Here is a 15,000-nt window from a genome sequence, read left to right as displayed (position 1 = left end):
AATACCAGGTGCTGTAAGCTTTATTGTTTAAAAAAAAAAAAAAAAAAAAAAAGAGTCAATGAAATGGTTCAAAAATCCTAAATTGTCTTTTTTCCCCTCGAAATGCCTGAAATATTCTCTGAGTTTCTTCAGAAAGCCTGAAAGAGTCTCTTTTTTTTTCTTCTTCAAATAGCCCAATTTTGGCAGCGGATTTCGCTTACGGCCATACCACCTTGAGAACGCCCGAACTCGTCTGATCTCGGAAGCTAAGCAGGGTCGGGCCTGGTTAGTACTTGAATGGGAGACCGCCTGGGAATACCAGGTGCTGTAAGCTTTATATAGTTTACTACCCTAATGTTCTAACCATTCAAATAGCCCAATTTTGGCAGCAGATTTCGCTTACGGCCATACCACCTTGAGAACGCCCGAACTCGTCTGATCTCGGAAGCTAAGCAGGGTCGGGCCTGGTTAGTACTTGGATGGGAGACCGCCTGGGAATACCAGGTGCTGTAAGCTTTATATAGTTTACTACCCTAATGTTCTAACCATTCAAATAGCCCAATTTTGGCAGCAGATTTCGCTTACGGCCATACCACCTTGAGAACGCCCGAACTCGTCTGATCTCGGAAGCTAAGCAGGGTCGGGCCTGGTTAGTACTTGGATGGGAGACCGCCTGGGAATACCAGGTGCTGTAAGCTTTATATAGTTTACTACCCTAATGTTCTAACCATTCAAATAGCCCAATTTTGGCAGCAGATTTCGCTTACGGCCATACCACCTTGAGAACGCCCGAACTCGTCTGATCTCGGAAGCTAAGCAGGGTCGGGCCTGGTTAGTACTTGGATGGGAGACCGCCTGGGAATACCAGGTGCTGTAAGCTTTATATAGTTTACTACCCTAATGTTCTAACCATAGATCAAATAGCCCAATTTTGGCAGCAGATTTCGCTTACGGCCATACCACCTTGAGAACGCCCGAACTCGTCTGATCTCGGAAGCTAAGCAGGGTCGGGCCAGGTTAGTACTTGGATGGGAGACCGCCTGGGAATACCAGGTGCTGTAAGCTTTATTGTATAAAAAAAAAAAAAAAAAAAAAAGAGTCAATGAAATGGTTCAAAAATCCTAAATTGTCTTTTTTCCCCTCGAAATGCCTGAAATATTCTCTGAGTTTTCTTCAGAAAGCCTGAAAGAGTCTCTTTTTTTTTTCTTCTTCAAATAGCCCAATTTTGGCAGCGGATTTCGCTTACGGCCATACCACCTTGAGAACGCCCGAACTCGTCTGATCTCGGAAGCTAAGCAGGGTCGGGCCTGGTTAGTACTTGGATGGGAGACCGCCTGGGAATACCAGGTGCTGTAAGCTTTATATAGTTTACTACCCTAATGTTCTAACCATTCAAATAGCCCAATTTTGGCAGCAGATTTCGCTTACGGCCATACCACCTTGAGAACGCCCTAACTTGTCTGATCTCGGAAGCTAAGCAGGGTCGGGCCTGGTTAGTACTTGAATGGGAGACCGCCTGGGAATACCAGGTGCTGTAAGCTTTATATAGTTTACTACCCTAATGTTCTAACCATTCAAATAGCCCAATTTTGGCAACAGATTTCGCTTACGGCCATACCACCTTGAGAACGCCCGAACTCGTCTGATCTCGGAAGCTAAGCAGGGTCGGGCCTGGTTAGTACTTGGATGGGAGACCGCCTGGGAATACCAGGTGCTGTAAGCTTTATATAGTTTACTACCCTAATGTTCTAACCATTCAAATAGCCCAATTTTGGCAGCAGATTTCGCTTACGGCCATACCACCTTGGAGAACGCCCTCAACTCGTCTGATCTCGGAAGCTAAGCAGGGTCGGGCCAGGTTAGTACTTGGATGGGAGACCGCCTGGGAATACCAGGTGCTGTAAGCTTTATTGTATAAAAAAAAAAAAAAAAAAAAAGAGTCAATGAAATGGTTCAAAAATCCTAAATTGTCTTTTTTCCCCTCGAAATGCCTGAAATATTCTCTGAGTTTCTTCAGAAAGCCTGAAAGAGTCTCTTTTTTTTCTTCTTCAAATAGCCCAATTTTGGCAGCGGATTTCGCTTACGGCCATACCACCTTGAGAACGCCCGAACTCGTCTGATCTCGGAAGCTAAGCAGGGTCGGGCCTGGTTAGTACTTGGATGGGAGACCGCCTGGGAATACCAGGTGCTGTAAGCTTTATATAGTTTACTACCCTAATGTTCTAACCATTCAAATAGCCCAATTTTGGCAGCAGATTTCGCTTACGGCCATACCACCTTGAGAACGCCCGAACTCGTCTGATCTCGGAAGCTAAGCAGGGTCGGGCCTGGTTAGTACTTGAATGGGAGACCGCCTGGGAATACCAGGTGCTGTAAGCTTTATATAGTTTACTACCCTAATGTTCTAACCATTCAAATAGCCCAATTTTGGCAACAGATTTCGCTTACGGCCATACCACCTTGAGAACGCCCGAACTCGTCTGATCTCGGAAGCTAAGCAGGGTCGGGCCTGGTTAGTACTTGGATGGGAGACCGCCTGGGAATACCAGGTGCTGTAAGCTTTATATAGTTTACTACCCTAATGTTCTAACCATTCAAATAGCCCAATTTTGGCAGCAGATTTCGCTTACGGCCATACCACCTTGAGAACGCCCGAACTCGTCTGATCTCGGAAGCTAAGCAGGGTCGGGCCAGGTTAGTACTTGGATGGGAGACCGCCTGGGAATACCAGGTGCTGTAAGCTTTATTGTATAAAAAAAAAAAAAAAAAAAAAAGAGTCAATGAAATGGTTCAAAAATCCTAAATTGTCTTTTTTCCCCTCGAAATGCCTGAAATATTCTCTGAGTTTCTTCAGAAAGCCTGAAAGAGTCTCTTTTTTTTTCTTCTTCAAATAGCCCAATTTTGGCAGCGGATTTCGCTTACGGCCATACCACCTTGAGAACGCCCGAACTCGTCTGATCTCGGAAGCTAAGCAGGGTCGGGCCTGGTTAGTACTTGAATGGGAGACCGCCTGGGAATACCAGGTGCTGTAAGCTTTATATAGTTTACTACCCTAATGTTCTAACCATTCAAATAGCCCAATTTTGGCAGCAGATTTCGCTTACGGCCATACCACCTTGAGAACGCCCGAACTCGTCTGATCTCGGAAGCTAAGCAGGGTCGGGCCTGGTTAGTACTTGGATGGAAGACCGCCTGGGAATACCAGGTGCTGTAAGCTTTATATAGTTTACTACCCTAATGTTCTAACCATTCAAATAGCCCAATTTTGGCAGCAGATTTCGCTTACGGCCATACCACCTTGAGAACGCCCGAACTCGTCTGATCTCGGAAGCTAAGCAGGGTCGGGCCTGGTTAGTACTTGGATGGGAGACCGCCTGGGAATACCAGGTGCTGTAAGCTTTATTGTTTAAAAAAAAAAAAAAAAAAAAAAGAGTCAATGAAATGGTTCAAAAATCCTAAATTGTCTTTTTTCCCCTCGAAATGCCTGAAATATTCTCTGAGTTTCTTCAGAAAGCCTGAAAGAGTCTCTTTTTTTTTCTTCTTCAAATAGCCCAATTTTGGCAGCGGATTTCGCTTACGGCCATACCACCTTGAGAACGCCCGAACTCGTCTGATCTCGGAAGCTAAGCAGGGTCGGGCCTGGTTAGTACTTGGATGGGAGACCGCCTGGGAATACCAGGTGCTGTAAGCTTTATATAGTTTACTAACCTAATGTTCTAACCATTCAAATAGCCCAATTTTGGCAGCAGATTTCGCTTACGGCCATACCACCTTGAGAACGCCCGAACTCGTCTGATCTCGGAAGCTAAGCAGGGTCGGGCCTGGTTAGTACTTGGATAAGAGACCGCCTGGGAATACCAGGTGTTGTAAGCTTTATATAGTTTACTACCCTAATGTTCTAACCATTCAAATAGCCCAATTTTGGCAGCAGATTTCGCTTACGGCCATACCACCTTGAGAACGCCCGAACTCGTCTGATCTCGGAAGCTAAGCAGGGTCGGGCCTGGTTAGTACTTGGATGGGAGACCGCCTGGGAATACCAGGTGCTGTAAGCTTTATATAGTTTACTACCCTAATGTTCTAACCATTCAAATAGCCCAATTTTGGCAGCAGATTTCGCTTACGGCCATACCACCTTGAGAACGCCCGAACTCGTCTGATCTCGGAAGCTAAGCAGGGTCGGGCCTGGTTAGTACTTGGATGGAAGACCGCCTGGGAATACCAGGTGCTGTAAGCTTTATATAGTTTACTACCCTAATGTTCTAACCATTCAAATAGCCCAATTTTGGCAGCAGATTTCGCTTACGGCCATACCACCTTGAGAACGCCCGAACTCGTCTGATCTCGGAAGCTAAGCAGGGTCGGGCCTGGTTAGTACTTGGATGGGAGACCGCCTGGGAATACCAGGTGCTGTAAGCTTTATTGTTTAAAAAAAAAAAAAAAAAAAAAAGAGTCAATGAAATGGTTCAAAAATCCTAAATTGTCTTTTTTCCCCTCGAAATGCCTGAAATATTCTCTGAGTTTCTTCAGAAAGCCTGAAAGAGTCTCTTTTTTTTTCTTCTTCAAATAGCCCAATTTTGGCAGCGGATTTCGCTTACGGCCATACCACCTTGAGAACGCCCGAACTCGTCTGATCTCGGAAGCTAAGCAGGGTCGGGCCTGGTTAGTACTTGGATGGGAGACCGCCTGGGAATACCAGGTGCTGTAAGCTTTATATAGTTTACTACCCTAATGTTCTAACCATTCAAATAGCCCAATTTTGGCAGCAGATTTCGCTTACGGCCATACCACCTTGAGAACGCCCGAACTCGTCTGATCTCGGAAGCTAAGCAGGGTCGGGCCTGGTTAGTACTTGGATGGGAGACCGCCTGGGAATACCAGGTGCTGTAAGCTTTATATAGTTTACTACCCTAATGTTCTAACCATTCAAATAGCCCAATTTTGGCAGCAGATTTCGCTTACGGCCATACCACCTTGAGAACGCCCGAACTCGTCTGATCTCGGAAGCTAAGCAGGGTCGGGCCTGGTTAGTACTTGGATGGGAGACCGCCTGGGAATACCAGGTGCTGTAAGCTTTATATAGTTTACTACCCTAATGTTCTAACCATTCAAATAGCCCAATTTTGGCAGCAGATTTCGCTTACGGCCATACCACCTTGAGAACGCCCGAACTCGTCTGATCTCGGAAGCTAAGCAGGGTCGGGCCTGGTTAGTACTTGGATGGGAGACCGCCTGGGAATACCAGGTGCTGTAAGCTTTATATAGTTTACTACCCTAATGTTCTAACCATTCAAATAGCCCAATTTTGGCAGCAGATTTCGCTTACGGCCATACCACCTTGAGAACGCCCGAACTCGTCTGATCTCGGAAGCTAAGCAGGGTCGGGCCTGGTTAGTACTTGGATGGGAGACCGCCTGGGAATACCAGGTGCTGTAAGCTTTATTGTTTAAAAAAAAAAAAAAAAAAAAAAGAGTCAATGAAATGGTTCAAAAATCCTAAATTGTCTTTTTTCCCCTCAAAATGCCTGAAATATTCTCTGAGTTTCTTCAGAAAGCCTGAAAGAGTCTCTTTTTTTTCTTCTTCAAATAGCCCAATTTTGGCAGCAGATTTCGCTTACGGCCATACCACCTTGAGAACGCCCGAACTCGTCTGATCTCGGAAGCTAAGCAGGGTCGGGCCTGGTTAGTACTTGGATGGGAGACCGCCTGGGAATACCAGGTGCTGTAAGCTTTATATAGTTTACTACCCTAATGTTCTAACCATTCAAATAGCCCAATTTTGGCAGCAGATTTCGCTTACGGCCATACCACCTTGAGAACGCCCGAACTCGTCTGATCTCGGAAGCTAAGCAGGGTCGGGCCTGGTTAGTACTTGGATGGGAGACCGCCTGGGAATACCAGGTGCTGTAAGCTTTATATAGTTTACTACCCTAATGTTCTAACCATTCAAATAGCCCAATTTTGGCAGCAGATTTCGCTTACGGCCATACCACCTTGAGAACGCCCGAACTCGTCTGATCTCGGAAGCTAAGCAGGGTCGGGCCTGGTTAGTACTTGGATGGGAGACCGCCTGGGAATACCAGGTGCTGTAAGCTTTATATAGTTTACTACCCTAATGTTCTAACCATTCAAATAGCCCAATTTTGGCAGCAGATTTCGCTTACGGCCATACCACCTTGAGAACGCCCGAACTCGTCTGATCTCGGAAGCTAAGCAGGGTCGGGCCTGGTTAGTACTTGGATGGGAGACCGCCTGGGAATACCAGGTGCTGTAAGCTTTATATAGTTTACTACCCTAATGTTCTAACCATTCAAATAGCCCAATTTTGGCAGCAGATTTCGCTTACGGCCATACCACCTTGAGAACGCCCGAACTCGTCTGATCTCGGAAGCTAAGCAGGGTCGGGCCTGGTTAGTACTTGGATGGGAGACCGCCTGGGAATACCAGGTGCTGTAAGCTTTATTGTTTAAAAAAAAAAAAAAAAAAAAAAAGAGTCAATGAAATGGTTCAAAAATCCTAAATTGTCTTTTTTCCCCTCGAAATGCCTGAAATATTCTCTGAGTTTCTTCAGAAAGCCTGAAAGAGTCTCTTTTTTTTTCTTCTTCAAATAGCCCAATTTTGGCAGCGGATTTCGCTTACGGCCATACCACCTTGAGAACGCCCGAACTCGTCTGATCTCGGAAGCTAAGCAGGGTCGGGCCTGGTTAGTACTTGAATGGGAGACCGCCTGGGAATACCAGGTGCTGTAAGCTTTATATAGTTTACGACCCTAATGTTCTAACCATTCAAATAGCCCAATTTTGGCAACAGATTTCGCTTACGGCCATACCACCTTGAGAACGCCCGAACTCGTCTGATCTCGGAAGCTAAGCAGGGTCGGGCCTGGTTAGTACTTGGATGGGAGACCGCCTGGGAATACCAGGTGCTGTAAGCTTTATATAGTTTACTACCCTAATGTTCTAACCATTCAAATAGCCCAATTTTGGCAGCAGATTTCGCTTACGGCCATACCACCTTGAGAACGCCCGAACTCGTCTGATCTCGGAAGCTAAGCAGGGTCGGGCCAGGTTAGTACTTGGATGGGAGACCGCCTGGGAATACCAGGTGCTGTAAGCTTTATTGTATAAAAAAAAAAAAAAAAAAAAAAGAGTCAATGAAATGGTTCAAAAATCCTAAATTGTCTTTTTTCCCCTCGAAATGCCTGAAATATTCTCTGAGTTTCTTCAGAAAGCCTGAAAGAGTCTCTTTTTTTTTCTTCTTCAAATAGCCCAATTTTGGCAGCGGATTTCGCTTACGGCCATACCACCTTGAGAACGCCCGAACTCGTCTGATCTCGGAAGCTAAGCAGGGTCGGGCCTGGTTAGTACTTGGATGGGAGACCGCCTGGGAATACCAGGTGCTGTAAGCTTTATATAGTTTACTACCCTAATGTTCTAACCATTCAAATAGCCCAATTTTGGCAGCAGATTTCGCTTACGGCCATACCACCTTGAGAACGCCCGAACTCGTCTGATCTCGGAAGCTAAGCAGGGTCGGGCCTGGTTAGTACTTGGATGGAAGACCCGCCTGGGAATACCAGGTGCTGTAAGCTTTATATAGTTTACTACCCTAATGTTCTAACCATTCAAATAGCCCAATTTTGGCAGCAGATTTCGCTTACGGCCATACCACCTTGAGAACGCCCGAACTCGTCCATCTTGGAAGCTAAGCAGGGTCGGGCCTGGTTAGTACTTGGATGGGAGACCGCCTGGGAATACCAGGTGCTGTAAGCTTTATTGTTTAAAAAAAAAAAAAAAAAAAAGAGTCAATGAAATGGTTCAAAAATCCTAAATTGTCTTTTTTCCCCTCGAAATGCCTGAAATATTCTCTGAGTTTCTTCAGAAAGCCTGAAAGAGTCTCTTTTTTTTCTTCTTCAAATAGCCCAATTTTGGCAGCGGATTTCGCTTACGGCCATACCACCTTGAGAACGCCCGAACTCGTCTGATCTCGGAAGCTAAGCAGGGTCGGGCCTGGTTAGTACTTGGATGGGAGACCGCCTGGGAATACCAGGTGCTGTAAGCTTTATATAGTTTACTAACCTAATGTTCTAACCATTCAAATAGCCCAATTTTGGCAGCAGATTTCGCTTACGGCCATACCACCTTGAGAACGCCCGAACTCGTCTGATCTCGGAAGCTAAGCAGGGTCGGGCCTGGTTAGTACTTGGATAAGAGACCGCCTGGGAATACCAGGTGTTGTAAGCTTTATATAGTTTACTACCCTAATGTTCTAACCATTCAAATAGCCCAATTTTGGCAGCAGATTTCGCTTACGGCCATACCACCTTGAGAACGCCCGAACTCGTCTGATCTCGGAAGCTAAGCAGGGTCGGGCCTGGTTAGTACTTGGATGGGAGACCGCCTGGGAATACCAGGTGCTGTAAGCTTTATATAGTTTACTACCCTAATGTTCTAACCATTCAAATAGCCCAATTTTGGCAGCAGATTTCGCTTACGGCCATACCACCTTGAGAACGCCCGAACTCGTCTGATCTCGGAAGCTAAGCAGGGTCGGGCCTGGTTAGTACTTGGATGGAAGACCGCCTGGGAATACCAGGTGCTGTAAGCTTTATATAGTTTACTACCCTAATGTTCTAACCATTCAAATAGCCCAATTTTGGCAGCAGATTTCGCTTACGGCCATACCACCTTGAGAACGCCCGAACTCGTCTGATCTCGGAAGCTAAGCAGGGTCGGGCCTGGTTAGTACTTGGATGGGAGACCGCCTGGGAATACCAGGTGCTGTAAGCTTTATTGTTTAAAAAAAAAAAAAAAAAAAAAGAGTCAATGAAATGGTTCAAAAATCCTAAATTGTCTTTTTTCCCCTCGAAATGCCTGAAATATTCTCTGAGTTTCTTCAGAAAGCCTGAAAGAGTCTCTTTTTTTTTCTTCTTCAAATAGCCCAATTTTGGCAGCGGATTTCGCTTACGGCCATACCACCTTGAGAACGCCCGAACTCGTCTGATCTCGGAAGCTAAGCAGGGTCGGGCCTGGTTAGTACTTGGATGGGAGACCGCCTGGGAATACCAGGTGCTGTAAGCTTTATATAGTTTACTAACCTAATGTTCTAACCATTCAAATAGCCCAATTTTGGCAGCAGATTTCGCTTACGGCCATACCACCTTGAGAACGCCCGAACTCGTCTGATCTCGGAAGCTAAGCAGGGTCGGGCCTGGTTAGTACTTGGATAAGAGACCGCCTGGGAATACCAGGTGTTGTAAGCTTTATATAGTTTACTACCCTAATGTTCTAACCATTCAAATAGCCCAATTTTGGCAGCAGATTTCGCTTACGGCCATACCACCTTGAGAACGCCCGAACTCGTCTGATCTCGGAAGCTAAGCAGGGTCGGGCCTGGTTAGTACTTGGATGGGAGACCGCCTGGGAATACCAGGTGCTGTAAGCTTTATATAGTTTACTACCCTAATGTTCTAACCATTCAAATAGCCCAATTTTGGCAGCAGATTTCGCTTACGGCCATACCACCTTGAGAACGCCCGAACTCGTCTGATCTCGGAAGCTAAGCAGGGTCGGGCCTGGTTAGTACTTGGATGGGAGACCGCCTGGGAATACCAGGTGCTGTAAGCTTTATATAGTTTACTACCCTAATGTTCTAACCATTCAAATAGCCCAATTTTGGCAGCAGATTTCGCTTACGGCCATACCACCTTGAGAACGCCCGAACTCGTCTGATCTCGGAAGCTAAGCAGGGTCGGGCCTGGTTAGTACTTGGATGGGAGACCGCCTGGGAATACCAGGTGCTGTAAGCTTTATTGTTTAAAAAAAAAAAAAAAAAAAAGAGTCAATGAAATGGTTCAGAAATCCTAAATTGTCTTTTTTCCCCTCGAAATGCCTGAAATATTCTCTGAGTTTCTTCAGAAAGCCTGAAAGAGTCTCTTTTTTTTCTTCTTCAAATAGCCCAATTTTGGCAGCGGATTTCGCTTACGGCCATACCACCTTGAGAACGCCCGAACTCGTCTGATCTCGGAAGCTAAGCAGGGTCGGGCCTGGTTAGTACTTGAATGGGAGACCGCCTGGGAATACCAGGTGCTGTAAGCTTTATATAGTTTACTACCCTAATGTTCTAACCATTCAAATAGCCCAATTTTGGCAGCAGATTTCGCTTACGGCCATACCACCTTGAGAACGCCCGAACTCGTCTGATCTCGGAAGCTAAGCAGGGTCGGGCCTGGTTAGTACTTGGATGGGAGACCGCCTGGGAATACCAGGTGCTGTAAGCTTTATATAGTTTACTACCCTAATGTTCTAACCATTCAAATAGCCCAATTTTGGCAGCAGATTTCGCTTACGGCCATACCACCTTGAGAGCGCCCCGACCGTCTGATCTCGGAAGCTAAGCAGGGTCGGGCCTGGTTAGTACTTGAATGGGAGACCGCCTGGGAATACCAGGTGCTGTAAGCTTTATATAGTTTACTACCCTAATGTTCTAACCATTCAAATAGCCCAATTTTGGCAACAGATTTCGCTTACGGCCATACCACCTTGAGAACGCCCGAACTCGTCTGATCTCGGAAGCTAAGCAGGGTCGGGCCTGGTTAGTACTTGGATGGGAGACCGCCTGGGAATACCAGGTGCTGTAAGCTTTATATAGTTTACTACCCTAATGTTCTAACCATTCAAATAGCCCAATTTTGGCAGCAGATTTCGCTTACGGCCATACCACCTTGAGAACGCCCGAACTCGTCTGATCTCGGAAGCTAAGCAGGGTCGGGCCAGGTTAGTACTTGGATGGGAGACCGCCTGGGAATACCAGGTGCTGTAAGCTTTATTGTATAAAAAAAAAAAAAAAAAAAAAGAGTCAATGAAATGGTTCAAAAATCCTAAATTGTCTTTTTTCCCCTCGAAATGCCTGAAATATTCTCTGAGTTTCTTCAGAAAGCCTGAAAGAGTCTCTTTTTTTTCTTCAAATAGCCCAATTTTGGCAGCGGATTTCGCTTACGGCCATACCACCTTGAGAACGCCCGAACTCGTCTGATCTCGGAAGCTAAGCAGGGTCGGGCCTGGTTAGTACTTGAATGGGAGACCGCCTGGGAATACCAGGTGCTGTAAGCTTTATATAGTTTACTACCCTAATGTTCTAACCATTCAAATAGCCCAATTTTGGCAACAGATTTCGCTTACGGCCATACCACCTTGAGAACGCCCGAACTCGTCTGATCTCGGAAGCTAAGCAGGGTCGGGCCTGGTTAGTACTTGGATGGGAGACCGCCTGGGAATACCAGGTGCTGTAAGCTTTATATAGTTTACTACCCTAATGTTCTAACCATTCAAATAGCCCAATTTTGGCAGCAGATTTCGCTTACGGCCATACCACCTTGAGAACGCCCGAACTCGTCTGATCTCGGAAGCTAAGCAGGGTCGGGCCAGGTTAGTACTTGGATGGGAGACCGCCTGGGAATACCAGGTGCTGTAAGCTTTATTGTATAAAAAAAAAAAAAAAAAAGAGTCAATGAAATGGTTCAAAAATCCTAAATTGTCTTTTTTCCCCTCGAAATGCCTGAAATATTCTCTGAGTTTCTTCAGAAAGCCTGAAAGAGTCTCTTTTTTTTTCTTCTTCAAATAGCCCAATTTTGGCAGCGGATTTCGCTTACGGCCATACCACCTTGAGAACGCCCGAACTCGTCTGATCTCGGAAGCTAAGCAGGGTCGGGCCTGGTTAGTACTTGGATGGGAGACCGCCTGGGAATACCAGGTGCTGTAAGCTTTATATTTTATATAGTTTACTACCCTAATGTTCTAACCATTCAAATAGCCCAATTTTGGCAGCAGATTTCGCTTACGGCCATACCACCTTGAGAACGCCCGAACTCGTCTGATCTCGGAAGCTAAGCAGGGTCGGGCCTGGTTAGTACTTGAATGGGAGACCGCCTGGGAATACCAGGTGCTGTAAGCTTTATATAGTTTACTACCCTAATGTTCTAACCATTCAAATAGCCCAATTTTGGCAACAGATTTCGCTTACGGCCATACCACCTTGAGAACGCCCGAACTCGTCTGATCTCGGAAGCTAAGCAGGGTCGGGCCTGGTTAGTACTTGGATGGGAGACCGCCTGGGAATACCAGGTGCTGTAAGCTTTATATAGTTTACTACCCTAATGTTCTAACCATTCAAATAGCCCAATTTTGGCAGCAGATTTCGCTTACGGCCATACCACCTTGAGAACGCCCGAACTCGTCTGATCTCGGAAGCTAAGCAGGGTCGGGCCAGGTTAGTACTTGGATGGGAGACCGCCTGGGAATACCAGGTGCTGTAAGCTTTATTGTCTAAAAAAAAAAAAAAAAAAAAAAGAGTCAATGAAATGGTTCAAAAATCCTAAATTGTCTTTTTTCCCCTCGAAATGCCTGAAATATTCTCTGAGTTTCTTCAGAAAGCCTGAAAGAGTCTCTTTTTTTTTCTTCTTCAAATAGCCCAATTTTGGCAGCGGATTTCGCTTACGGCCATACCACCTTGAGAACGCCCGAACTCGTCTGATCTCGGAAGCTAAGCAGGGTCGGGCCTGGTTAGTACTTGAATGGGAGACCGCCTGGGAATACCAGGTGCTGTAAGCTTTATATAGTTTACTACCCTAATGTTCTAACCATTCAAATAGCCCAATTTTGGCAGCAGATTTCGCTTACGGCCATACCACCTTGAGAACGCCCGAACTCGTCTGATCTCGGAAGCTAAGCAGGGTCGGGCCTGGTTAGTACTTGGATGGGAGACCGCCTGGGAATACCAGGTGCTGTAAGCTTTATATAGTTTACTACCCTAATGTTCTAACCATTCAAATAGCCCAATTTTGGCAGCAGATTTCGCTTACGGCCATACCACCTTGAGAACGCCCGAACTCGTCTGATCTCGGAAGCTAAGCAGGGTCGGGCCTGGTTAGTACTTGGATGGAAGACCGCCTGGGAATACCAGGTGCTGTAAGCTTTATATAGTTTACTACCCTAATGTTCTAACCATTCAAATAGCCCAATTTTGGCAGCAGATTTCGCTTACGGCCATACCACCTTGAGAACGCCCGAACTCGTCTGATCTCGGAAGCTAAGCAGGGTCGGGCCTGGTTAGTACTTGGATGGGAGACCGCCTGGGAATACCAGGTGCTGTAAGCTTTATTGTTTAAAAAAAAAAAAAAAAAAAAAAGAGTCAATGAAATGGTTCAAAAATCCTAAATTGTCTTTTTTCCCCTCGAAATGCCTGAAATATTCTCTGAGTTTCTTCAGAAAGCCTGAAAGAGTCTCTTTTTTTTTCTTCTTCAAATAGCCCAATTTTGGCAGCGGATTTCGCTTACGGCCATACCACCTTGAGAACGCCCGAACTCGTCTGATCTCGGAAGCTAAGCAGGGTCGGGCCTGGTTAGTACTTGAATGGGAGACCGCCTGGGAATACCAGGTGCTGTAAGCTTTATATAGTTTACTACCCTAATGTTCTAACCATTCAAATAGCCCAATTTTGGCAGCAGATTTCGCTTACGGCCATACCACCTTGAGAACGCCCGAACTCGTCTGATCTCGGAAGCTAAGCAGGGTCGGGCCTGGTTAGTACTTGGATGGGAGACCGCCTGGGAATACCAGGTGCTGTAAGCTTTATATAGTTTACTACCCTAATGTTCTAACCATTCAAATAGCCCAATTTTGGCAGCAGATTTCGCTTACGGCCATACCACCTTGAGAACGCCCGAACTCGTCTGATCTCGGAAGCTAAGCAGGGTCGGGCCTGGTTAGTACTTGGATGGGAGACCGCCTGGGAATACCAGGTGCTGTAAGCTTTATATAGTTTACTACCCTAATGTTCTAACCATTCAAATAGCCCAATTTTGGCAGCAGATTTCGCTTACGGCCATACCACCTTGAGAACGCCCGAACTCGTCTGATCTCGGAAGCTAAGCAGGGTCGGGCCTGGTTAGTACTTGGATGGGAGACCGCCTGGGAATACCAGGTGCTGTAAGCTTTATATAGTTTACTACCCTAATGTTCTAACCATTCAAATAGCCCAATTTTGGCAGCAGATTTCGCTTACGGCCATACCACCTTGAGAACGCCCGAACTCGTCTGATCTCGGAAGCTAAGCAGGGTCGGGCCTGGTTAGTACTTGGATGGGAGACCGCCTGGGAATACCAGGTGCTGTAAGCTTTATATAGTTTACTACCCTAATGTTCTAACCATTCAAATAGCCCAATTTTGGCAGCAGATTTCGCTTACGGCCATACCACCTTGAGAACGCCCGAACTCGTCTGATCTCGGAAGCTAAGCAGGGTCGGGCCTGGTTAGTACTTGGATGGGAGACCGCCTGGGAATACCAGGTGCTGTAAGCTTTATATAGTTTACTACCCTAATGTTCTAACCATTCAAATAGCCCAATTTTGGCAGCAGATTTCGCTTACGGCCATACCACCTTGAGGACGCCCGAACTCGTCTGATCTCGGAAGCTAAGCAGGGTCGGGCCTGGTTAGTACTTGGATGGGAGACCGCCTGGGAATACCAGGTGCTGTAAGCTTTATATAGTTTACTACCCTAATGTTCTAACCATTCAAATAGCCCAATTTTGGCAGCAGATTTCGCTTACGGCCATACCACCTTGAGAACGCCCGAACTCGTCTGATCTCGGAAGCTAAGCAGGGTCGGGCCTGGTTAGTACTTGGATGGGAGACCGCCTGGGAATACCAGGTGCTGTAAGCTTTATATAGTTTACTACCCTAATGTTCTAACCATTCAAATAGCCCAATTTTGGCAGCAGATTTCGCTTACGGCCATACCACCTTGAGAACGCCCGAACTCGTCTGATCTCGGAAGCTAAGCAGGGTCGGGCCTGGTTAGTACTTGGATGGGAGACCGCCTGGGAATACCAGGTGCTGTAAGCTTTATTGTTTAAAAAAAAAAAAAAAAAAAGAGTCAATGAAATGGTTCAAAAATCCTAAATTGTCTTTTTTCCCCTCGAAATGCCTGAAATATTCTCTGAGTTTCTTCAGAAAGCCTGAAAG

General features: G+C 46.1%; 66 non-coding genes and 7 pseudogenes across 66 annotated transcripts in view; all 73 read left to right on the top strand.

Moving 5' to 3' along the window:
* LOC148991994 (5S ribosomal RNA) overlaps window positions 1–20 on the top strand; it is a 119-nt gene extending 99 nt beyond the window's left edge. The window contains exon 1 of the ribosomal RNA XR_016157946.1: window positions 1–20. This exon is cut by the window's left edge and continues 99 nt beyond it. This is a non-coding gene — a ribosomal RNA (5S ribosomal RNA).
* Window positions 21–194: 174 nt separating this feature from the next.
* Window positions 195–313, top strand: LOC148991993 (5S ribosomal RNA). The gene has a single exon (XR_016160975.1). It is a non-coding gene; the product is annotated as a 5S ribosomal RNA (ribosomal RNA).
* A 63-nt stretch (window positions 314–376) lies between these two features.
* Window positions 377–495, top strand: LOC148991992 (5S ribosomal RNA). The gene has a single exon (XR_016157945.1). It is a non-coding gene; the product is annotated as a 5S ribosomal RNA (ribosomal RNA).
* A 63-nt stretch (window positions 496–558) lies between these two features.
* LOC148991991 (5S ribosomal RNA) lies at window positions 559–677 on the top strand. The gene has a single exon (XR_016157944.1). It is a non-coding gene; the product is annotated as a 5S ribosomal RNA (ribosomal RNA).
* A 63-nt stretch (window positions 678–740) lies between these two features.
* On the top strand, window positions 741–859 carry LOC148991990 (5S ribosomal RNA). The gene has a single exon (XR_016157943.1). It is a non-coding gene; the product is annotated as a 5S ribosomal RNA (ribosomal RNA).
* A 66-nt stretch (window positions 860–925) lies between these two features.
* LOC148991989 (5S ribosomal RNA) lies at window positions 926–1,044 on the top strand. The gene has a single exon (XR_016156164.1). It is a non-coding gene; the product is annotated as a 5S ribosomal RNA (ribosomal RNA).
* A 175-nt stretch (window positions 1,045–1,219) lies between these two features.
* On the top strand, window positions 1,220–1,338 carry LOC148991988 (5S ribosomal RNA). Its single transcript, XR_016157942.1, has one exon. It is a non-coding gene; the product is annotated as a 5S ribosomal RNA (ribosomal RNA).
* A 63-nt stretch (window positions 1,339–1,401) lies between these two features.
* On the top strand, window positions 1,402–1,520 carry LOC148991987 (5S ribosomal RNA; annotated as a pseudogene).
* Window positions 1,521–1,583: 63 nt separating this feature from the next.
* Window positions 1,584–1,702, top strand: LOC148991986 (5S ribosomal RNA). The gene has a single exon (XR_016157941.1). It is a non-coding gene; the product is annotated as a 5S ribosomal RNA (ribosomal RNA).
* A 63-nt stretch (window positions 1,703–1,765) lies between these two features.
* On the top strand, window positions 1,766–1,886 carry LOC148991985 (5S ribosomal RNA; annotated as a pseudogene).
* A 171-nt stretch (window positions 1,887–2,057) lies between these two features.
* LOC148991984 (5S ribosomal RNA) lies at window positions 2,058–2,176 on the top strand. Its single transcript, XR_016157940.1, has one exon. It is a non-coding gene; the product is annotated as a 5S ribosomal RNA (ribosomal RNA).
* A 63-nt stretch (window positions 2,177–2,239) lies between these two features.
* LOC148991983 (5S ribosomal RNA) lies at window positions 2,240–2,358 on the top strand. Its single transcript, XR_016160974.1, has one exon. It is a non-coding gene; the product is annotated as a 5S ribosomal RNA (ribosomal RNA).
* A 63-nt stretch (window positions 2,359–2,421) lies between these two features.
* On the top strand, window positions 2,422–2,540 carry LOC148991982 (5S ribosomal RNA). The gene has a single exon (XR_016157938.1). It is a non-coding gene; the product is annotated as a 5S ribosomal RNA (ribosomal RNA).
* Window positions 2,541–2,603: 63 nt separating this feature from the next.
* Window positions 2,604–2,722, top strand: LOC148991981 (5S ribosomal RNA). Its single transcript, XR_016156153.1, has one exon. It is a non-coding gene; the product is annotated as a 5S ribosomal RNA (ribosomal RNA).
* A 173-nt stretch (window positions 2,723–2,895) lies between these two features.
* Window positions 2,896–3,014, top strand: LOC148991980 (5S ribosomal RNA). Its single transcript, XR_016160973.1, has one exon. It is a non-coding gene; the product is annotated as a 5S ribosomal RNA (ribosomal RNA).
* A 63-nt stretch (window positions 3,015–3,077) lies between these two features.
* On the top strand, window positions 3,078–3,196 carry LOC148991979 (5S ribosomal RNA). The gene has a single exon (XR_016161812.1). It is a non-coding gene; the product is annotated as a 5S ribosomal RNA (ribosomal RNA).
* Window positions 3,197–3,259: 63 nt separating this feature from the next.
* LOC148991978 (5S ribosomal RNA) lies at window positions 3,260–3,378 on the top strand. The gene has a single exon (XR_016157937.1). It is a non-coding gene; the product is annotated as a 5S ribosomal RNA (ribosomal RNA).
* A 173-nt stretch (window positions 3,379–3,551) lies between these two features.
* On the top strand, window positions 3,552–3,670 carry LOC148991977 (5S ribosomal RNA). The gene has a single exon (XR_016157936.1). It is a non-coding gene; the product is annotated as a 5S ribosomal RNA (ribosomal RNA).
* Window positions 3,671–3,733: 63 nt separating this feature from the next.
* LOC148991976 (5S ribosomal RNA) lies at window positions 3,734–3,852 on the top strand (annotated as a pseudogene).
* Window positions 3,853–3,915: 63 nt separating this feature from the next.
* LOC148991975 (5S ribosomal RNA) lies at window positions 3,916–4,034 on the top strand. The gene has a single exon (XR_016157935.1). It is a non-coding gene; the product is annotated as a 5S ribosomal RNA (ribosomal RNA).
* Window positions 4,035–4,097: 63 nt separating this feature from the next.
* On the top strand, window positions 4,098–4,216 carry LOC148991974 (5S ribosomal RNA). The gene has a single exon (XR_016161811.1). It is a non-coding gene; the product is annotated as a 5S ribosomal RNA (ribosomal RNA).
* Window positions 4,217–4,279: 63 nt separating this feature from the next.
* On the top strand, window positions 4,280–4,398 carry LOC148991973 (5S ribosomal RNA). The gene has a single exon (XR_016157934.1). It is a non-coding gene; the product is annotated as a 5S ribosomal RNA (ribosomal RNA).
* A 173-nt stretch (window positions 4,399–4,571) lies between these two features.
* LOC148991972 (5S ribosomal RNA) lies at window positions 4,572–4,690 on the top strand. Its single transcript, XR_016157933.1, has one exon. It is a non-coding gene; the product is annotated as a 5S ribosomal RNA (ribosomal RNA).
* Window positions 4,691–4,753: 63 nt separating this feature from the next.
* Window positions 4,754–4,872, top strand: LOC148991971 (5S ribosomal RNA). The gene has a single exon (XR_016157932.1). It is a non-coding gene; the product is annotated as a 5S ribosomal RNA (ribosomal RNA).
* A 63-nt stretch (window positions 4,873–4,935) lies between these two features.
* On the top strand, window positions 4,936–5,054 carry LOC148991970 (5S ribosomal RNA). The gene has a single exon (XR_016157931.1). It is a non-coding gene; the product is annotated as a 5S ribosomal RNA (ribosomal RNA).
* A 63-nt stretch (window positions 5,055–5,117) lies between these two features.
* LOC148991969 (5S ribosomal RNA) lies at window positions 5,118–5,236 on the top strand. The gene has a single exon (XR_016157930.1). It is a non-coding gene; the product is annotated as a 5S ribosomal RNA (ribosomal RNA).
* A 63-nt stretch (window positions 5,237–5,299) lies between these two features.
* Window positions 5,300–5,418, top strand: LOC148991968 (5S ribosomal RNA). The gene has a single exon (XR_016157929.1). It is a non-coding gene; the product is annotated as a 5S ribosomal RNA (ribosomal RNA).
* A 172-nt stretch (window positions 5,419–5,590) lies between these two features.
* Window positions 5,591–5,709, top strand: LOC148991967 (5S ribosomal RNA). The gene has a single exon (XR_016157927.1). It is a non-coding gene; the product is annotated as a 5S ribosomal RNA (ribosomal RNA).
* Window positions 5,710–5,772: 63 nt separating this feature from the next.
* On the top strand, window positions 5,773–5,891 carry LOC148991966 (5S ribosomal RNA). The gene has a single exon (XR_016157926.1). It is a non-coding gene; the product is annotated as a 5S ribosomal RNA (ribosomal RNA).
* Window positions 5,892–5,954: 63 nt separating this feature from the next.
* Window positions 5,955–6,073, top strand: LOC148991965 (5S ribosomal RNA). Its single transcript, XR_016157925.1, has one exon. It is a non-coding gene; the product is annotated as a 5S ribosomal RNA (ribosomal RNA).
* A 63-nt stretch (window positions 6,074–6,136) lies between these two features.
* LOC148991964 (5S ribosomal RNA) lies at window positions 6,137–6,255 on the top strand. The gene has a single exon (XR_016157924.1). It is a non-coding gene; the product is annotated as a 5S ribosomal RNA (ribosomal RNA).
* Window positions 6,256–6,318: 63 nt separating this feature from the next.
* On the top strand, window positions 6,319–6,437 carry LOC148991963 (5S ribosomal RNA). Its single transcript, XR_016157923.1, has one exon. It is a non-coding gene; the product is annotated as a 5S ribosomal RNA (ribosomal RNA).
* Window positions 6,438–6,611: 174 nt separating this feature from the next.
* On the top strand, window positions 6,612–6,730 carry LOC148991962 (5S ribosomal RNA). Its single transcript, XR_016160972.1, has one exon. It is a non-coding gene; the product is annotated as a 5S ribosomal RNA (ribosomal RNA).
* A 63-nt stretch (window positions 6,731–6,793) lies between these two features.
* Window positions 6,794–6,912, top strand: LOC148991961 (5S ribosomal RNA). Its single transcript, XR_016157922.1, has one exon. It is a non-coding gene; the product is annotated as a 5S ribosomal RNA (ribosomal RNA).
* Window positions 6,913–6,975: 63 nt separating this feature from the next.
* LOC148991960 (5S ribosomal RNA) lies at window positions 6,976–7,094 on the top strand. Its single transcript, XR_016156142.1, has one exon. It is a non-coding gene; the product is annotated as a 5S ribosomal RNA (ribosomal RNA).
* A 173-nt stretch (window positions 7,095–7,267) lies between these two features.
* Window positions 7,268–7,386, top strand: LOC148991959 (5S ribosomal RNA). Its single transcript, XR_016157921.1, has one exon. It is a non-coding gene; the product is annotated as a 5S ribosomal RNA (ribosomal RNA).
* A 63-nt stretch (window positions 7,387–7,449) lies between these two features.
* Window positions 7,450–7,569, top strand: LOC148991958 (5S ribosomal RNA). The gene has a single exon (XR_016163997.1). It is a non-coding gene; the product is annotated as a 5S ribosomal RNA (ribosomal RNA).
* A 63-nt stretch (window positions 7,570–7,632) lies between these two features.
* LOC148991957 (5S ribosomal RNA) lies at window positions 7,633–7,750 on the top strand (annotated as a pseudogene).
* Window positions 7,751–7,920: 170 nt separating this feature from the next.
* LOC148991956 (5S ribosomal RNA) lies at window positions 7,921–8,039 on the top strand. The gene has a single exon (XR_016157920.1). It is a non-coding gene; the product is annotated as a 5S ribosomal RNA (ribosomal RNA).
* A 63-nt stretch (window positions 8,040–8,102) lies between these two features.
* LOC148991955 (5S ribosomal RNA) lies at window positions 8,103–8,221 on the top strand (annotated as a pseudogene).
* Window positions 8,222–8,284: 63 nt separating this feature from the next.
* LOC148991954 (5S ribosomal RNA) lies at window positions 8,285–8,403 on the top strand. Its single transcript, XR_016157919.1, has one exon. It is a non-coding gene; the product is annotated as a 5S ribosomal RNA (ribosomal RNA).
* A 63-nt stretch (window positions 8,404–8,466) lies between these two features.
* LOC148991953 (5S ribosomal RNA) lies at window positions 8,467–8,585 on the top strand. The gene has a single exon (XR_016161810.1). It is a non-coding gene; the product is annotated as a 5S ribosomal RNA (ribosomal RNA).
* A 63-nt stretch (window positions 8,586–8,648) lies between these two features.
* Window positions 8,649–8,767, top strand: LOC148991952 (5S ribosomal RNA). Its single transcript, XR_016157918.1, has one exon. It is a non-coding gene; the product is annotated as a 5S ribosomal RNA (ribosomal RNA).
* Window positions 8,768–8,939: 172 nt separating this feature from the next.
* LOC148991951 (5S ribosomal RNA) lies at window positions 8,940–9,058 on the top strand. The gene has a single exon (XR_016157916.1). It is a non-coding gene; the product is annotated as a 5S ribosomal RNA (ribosomal RNA).
* Window positions 9,059–9,121: 63 nt separating this feature from the next.
* On the top strand, window positions 9,122–9,240 carry LOC148991950 (5S ribosomal RNA; annotated as a pseudogene).
* A 63-nt stretch (window positions 9,241–9,303) lies between these two features.
* On the top strand, window positions 9,304–9,422 carry LOC148991949 (5S ribosomal RNA). The gene has a single exon (XR_016157915.1). It is a non-coding gene; the product is annotated as a 5S ribosomal RNA (ribosomal RNA).
* Window positions 9,423–9,485: 63 nt separating this feature from the next.
* On the top strand, window positions 9,486–9,604 carry LOC148991948 (5S ribosomal RNA). The gene has a single exon (XR_016157914.1). It is a non-coding gene; the product is annotated as a 5S ribosomal RNA (ribosomal RNA).
* A 63-nt stretch (window positions 9,605–9,667) lies between these two features.
* Window positions 9,668–9,786, top strand: LOC148991947 (5S ribosomal RNA). Its single transcript, XR_016157913.1, has one exon. It is a non-coding gene; the product is annotated as a 5S ribosomal RNA (ribosomal RNA).
* A 170-nt stretch (window positions 9,787–9,956) lies between these two features.
* Window positions 9,957–10,075, top strand: LOC148991946 (5S ribosomal RNA). Its single transcript, XR_016160971.1, has one exon. It is a non-coding gene; the product is annotated as a 5S ribosomal RNA (ribosomal RNA).
* Window positions 10,076–10,138: 63 nt separating this feature from the next.
* On the top strand, window positions 10,139–10,257 carry LOC148991945 (5S ribosomal RNA). The gene has a single exon (XR_016157912.1). It is a non-coding gene; the product is annotated as a 5S ribosomal RNA (ribosomal RNA).
* Window positions 10,258–10,320: 63 nt separating this feature from the next.
* LOC148991944 (5S ribosomal RNA) lies at window positions 10,321–10,438 on the top strand (annotated as a pseudogene).
* A 63-nt stretch (window positions 10,439–10,501) lies between these two features.
* LOC148991943 (5S ribosomal RNA) lies at window positions 10,502–10,620 on the top strand. The gene has a single exon (XR_016157911.1). It is a non-coding gene; the product is annotated as a 5S ribosomal RNA (ribosomal RNA).
* A 63-nt stretch (window positions 10,621–10,683) lies between these two features.
* On the top strand, window positions 10,684–10,802 carry LOC148991942 (5S ribosomal RNA). The gene has a single exon (XR_016156131.1). It is a non-coding gene; the product is annotated as a 5S ribosomal RNA (ribosomal RNA).
* Window positions 10,803–10,970: 168 nt separating this feature from the next.
* Window positions 10,971–11,089, top strand: LOC148991941 (5S ribosomal RNA). Its single transcript, XR_016160970.1, has one exon. It is a non-coding gene; the product is annotated as a 5S ribosomal RNA (ribosomal RNA).
* Window positions 11,090–11,152: 63 nt separating this feature from the next.
* Window positions 11,153–11,271, top strand: LOC148991940 (5S ribosomal RNA). The gene has a single exon (XR_016157910.1). It is a non-coding gene; the product is annotated as a 5S ribosomal RNA (ribosomal RNA).
* Window positions 11,272–11,334: 63 nt separating this feature from the next.
* On the top strand, window positions 11,335–11,453 carry LOC148991939 (5S ribosomal RNA). The gene has a single exon (XR_016156120.1). It is a non-coding gene; the product is annotated as a 5S ribosomal RNA (ribosomal RNA).
* A 169-nt stretch (window positions 11,454–11,622) lies between these two features.
* Window positions 11,623–11,741, top strand: LOC148991938 (5S ribosomal RNA). The gene has a single exon (XR_016157909.1). It is a non-coding gene; the product is annotated as a 5S ribosomal RNA (ribosomal RNA).
* A 70-nt stretch (window positions 11,742–11,811) lies between these two features.
* LOC148991937 (5S ribosomal RNA) lies at window positions 11,812–11,930 on the top strand. The gene has a single exon (XR_016160968.1). It is a non-coding gene; the product is annotated as a 5S ribosomal RNA (ribosomal RNA).
* Window positions 11,931–11,993: 63 nt separating this feature from the next.
* Window positions 11,994–12,112, top strand: LOC148991936 (5S ribosomal RNA). The gene has a single exon (XR_016157908.1). It is a non-coding gene; the product is annotated as a 5S ribosomal RNA (ribosomal RNA).
* Window positions 12,113–12,175: 63 nt separating this feature from the next.
* LOC148991935 (5S ribosomal RNA) lies at window positions 12,176–12,294 on the top strand. Its single transcript, XR_016156109.1, has one exon. It is a non-coding gene; the product is annotated as a 5S ribosomal RNA (ribosomal RNA).
* Window positions 12,295–12,467: 173 nt separating this feature from the next.
* Window positions 12,468–12,586, top strand: LOC148991934 (5S ribosomal RNA). Its single transcript, XR_016160967.1, has one exon. It is a non-coding gene; the product is annotated as a 5S ribosomal RNA (ribosomal RNA).
* Window positions 12,587–12,649: 63 nt separating this feature from the next.
* LOC148991933 (5S ribosomal RNA) lies at window positions 12,650–12,768 on the top strand. The gene has a single exon (XR_016157907.1). It is a non-coding gene; the product is annotated as a 5S ribosomal RNA (ribosomal RNA).
* Window positions 12,769–12,831: 63 nt separating this feature from the next.
* Window positions 12,832–12,950, top strand: LOC148991932 (5S ribosomal RNA). The gene has a single exon (XR_016161809.1). It is a non-coding gene; the product is annotated as a 5S ribosomal RNA (ribosomal RNA).
* Window positions 12,951–13,013: 63 nt separating this feature from the next.
* LOC148991931 (5S ribosomal RNA) lies at window positions 13,014–13,132 on the top strand. Its single transcript, XR_016157905.1, has one exon. It is a non-coding gene; the product is annotated as a 5S ribosomal RNA (ribosomal RNA).
* A 173-nt stretch (window positions 13,133–13,305) lies between these two features.
* LOC148991930 (5S ribosomal RNA) lies at window positions 13,306–13,424 on the top strand. The gene has a single exon (XR_016160966.1). It is a non-coding gene; the product is annotated as a 5S ribosomal RNA (ribosomal RNA).
* A 63-nt stretch (window positions 13,425–13,487) lies between these two features.
* Window positions 13,488–13,606, top strand: LOC148991929 (5S ribosomal RNA). Its single transcript, XR_016157904.1, has one exon. It is a non-coding gene; the product is annotated as a 5S ribosomal RNA (ribosomal RNA).
* Window positions 13,607–13,669: 63 nt separating this feature from the next.
* Window positions 13,670–13,788, top strand: LOC148991928 (5S ribosomal RNA). Its single transcript, XR_016157903.1, has one exon. It is a non-coding gene; the product is annotated as a 5S ribosomal RNA (ribosomal RNA).
* A 63-nt stretch (window positions 13,789–13,851) lies between these two features.
* Window positions 13,852–13,970, top strand: LOC148991927 (5S ribosomal RNA). The gene has a single exon (XR_016157902.1). It is a non-coding gene; the product is annotated as a 5S ribosomal RNA (ribosomal RNA).
* Window positions 13,971–14,033: 63 nt separating this feature from the next.
* LOC148991926 (5S ribosomal RNA) lies at window positions 14,034–14,152 on the top strand. Its single transcript, XR_016157901.1, has one exon. It is a non-coding gene; the product is annotated as a 5S ribosomal RNA (ribosomal RNA).
* A 63-nt stretch (window positions 14,153–14,215) lies between these two features.
* LOC148991925 (5S ribosomal RNA) lies at window positions 14,216–14,334 on the top strand. The gene has a single exon (XR_016157900.1). It is a non-coding gene; the product is annotated as a 5S ribosomal RNA (ribosomal RNA).
* A 63-nt stretch (window positions 14,335–14,397) lies between these two features.
* LOC148991924 (5S ribosomal RNA) lies at window positions 14,398–14,516 on the top strand. Its single transcript, XR_016161549.1, has one exon. It is a non-coding gene; the product is annotated as a 5S ribosomal RNA (ribosomal RNA).
* A 63-nt stretch (window positions 14,517–14,579) lies between these two features.
* On the top strand, window positions 14,580–14,698 carry LOC148991923 (5S ribosomal RNA). The gene has a single exon (XR_016157899.1). It is a non-coding gene; the product is annotated as a 5S ribosomal RNA (ribosomal RNA).
* A 63-nt stretch (window positions 14,699–14,761) lies between these two features.
* Window positions 14,762–14,880, top strand: LOC148991922 (5S ribosomal RNA). The gene has a single exon (XR_016157898.1). It is a non-coding gene; the product is annotated as a 5S ribosomal RNA (ribosomal RNA).
* Window positions 14,881–15,000: the final 120 nt, after the last annotated feature.

This window comes from Pimephales promelas, chromosome 3, assembly GCF_988280905.1.
Source record: "Pimephales promelas chromosome 3, fPimPro1.hap1.1, whole genome shotgun sequence".
NCBI classification, from domain to species: Eukaryota; Metazoa; Chordata; class Actinopteri; order Cypriniformes; family Leuciscidae; genus Pimephales; species Pimephales promelas.
This window is presented reverse-complemented; position numbering and strand designations above follow the sequence as displayed.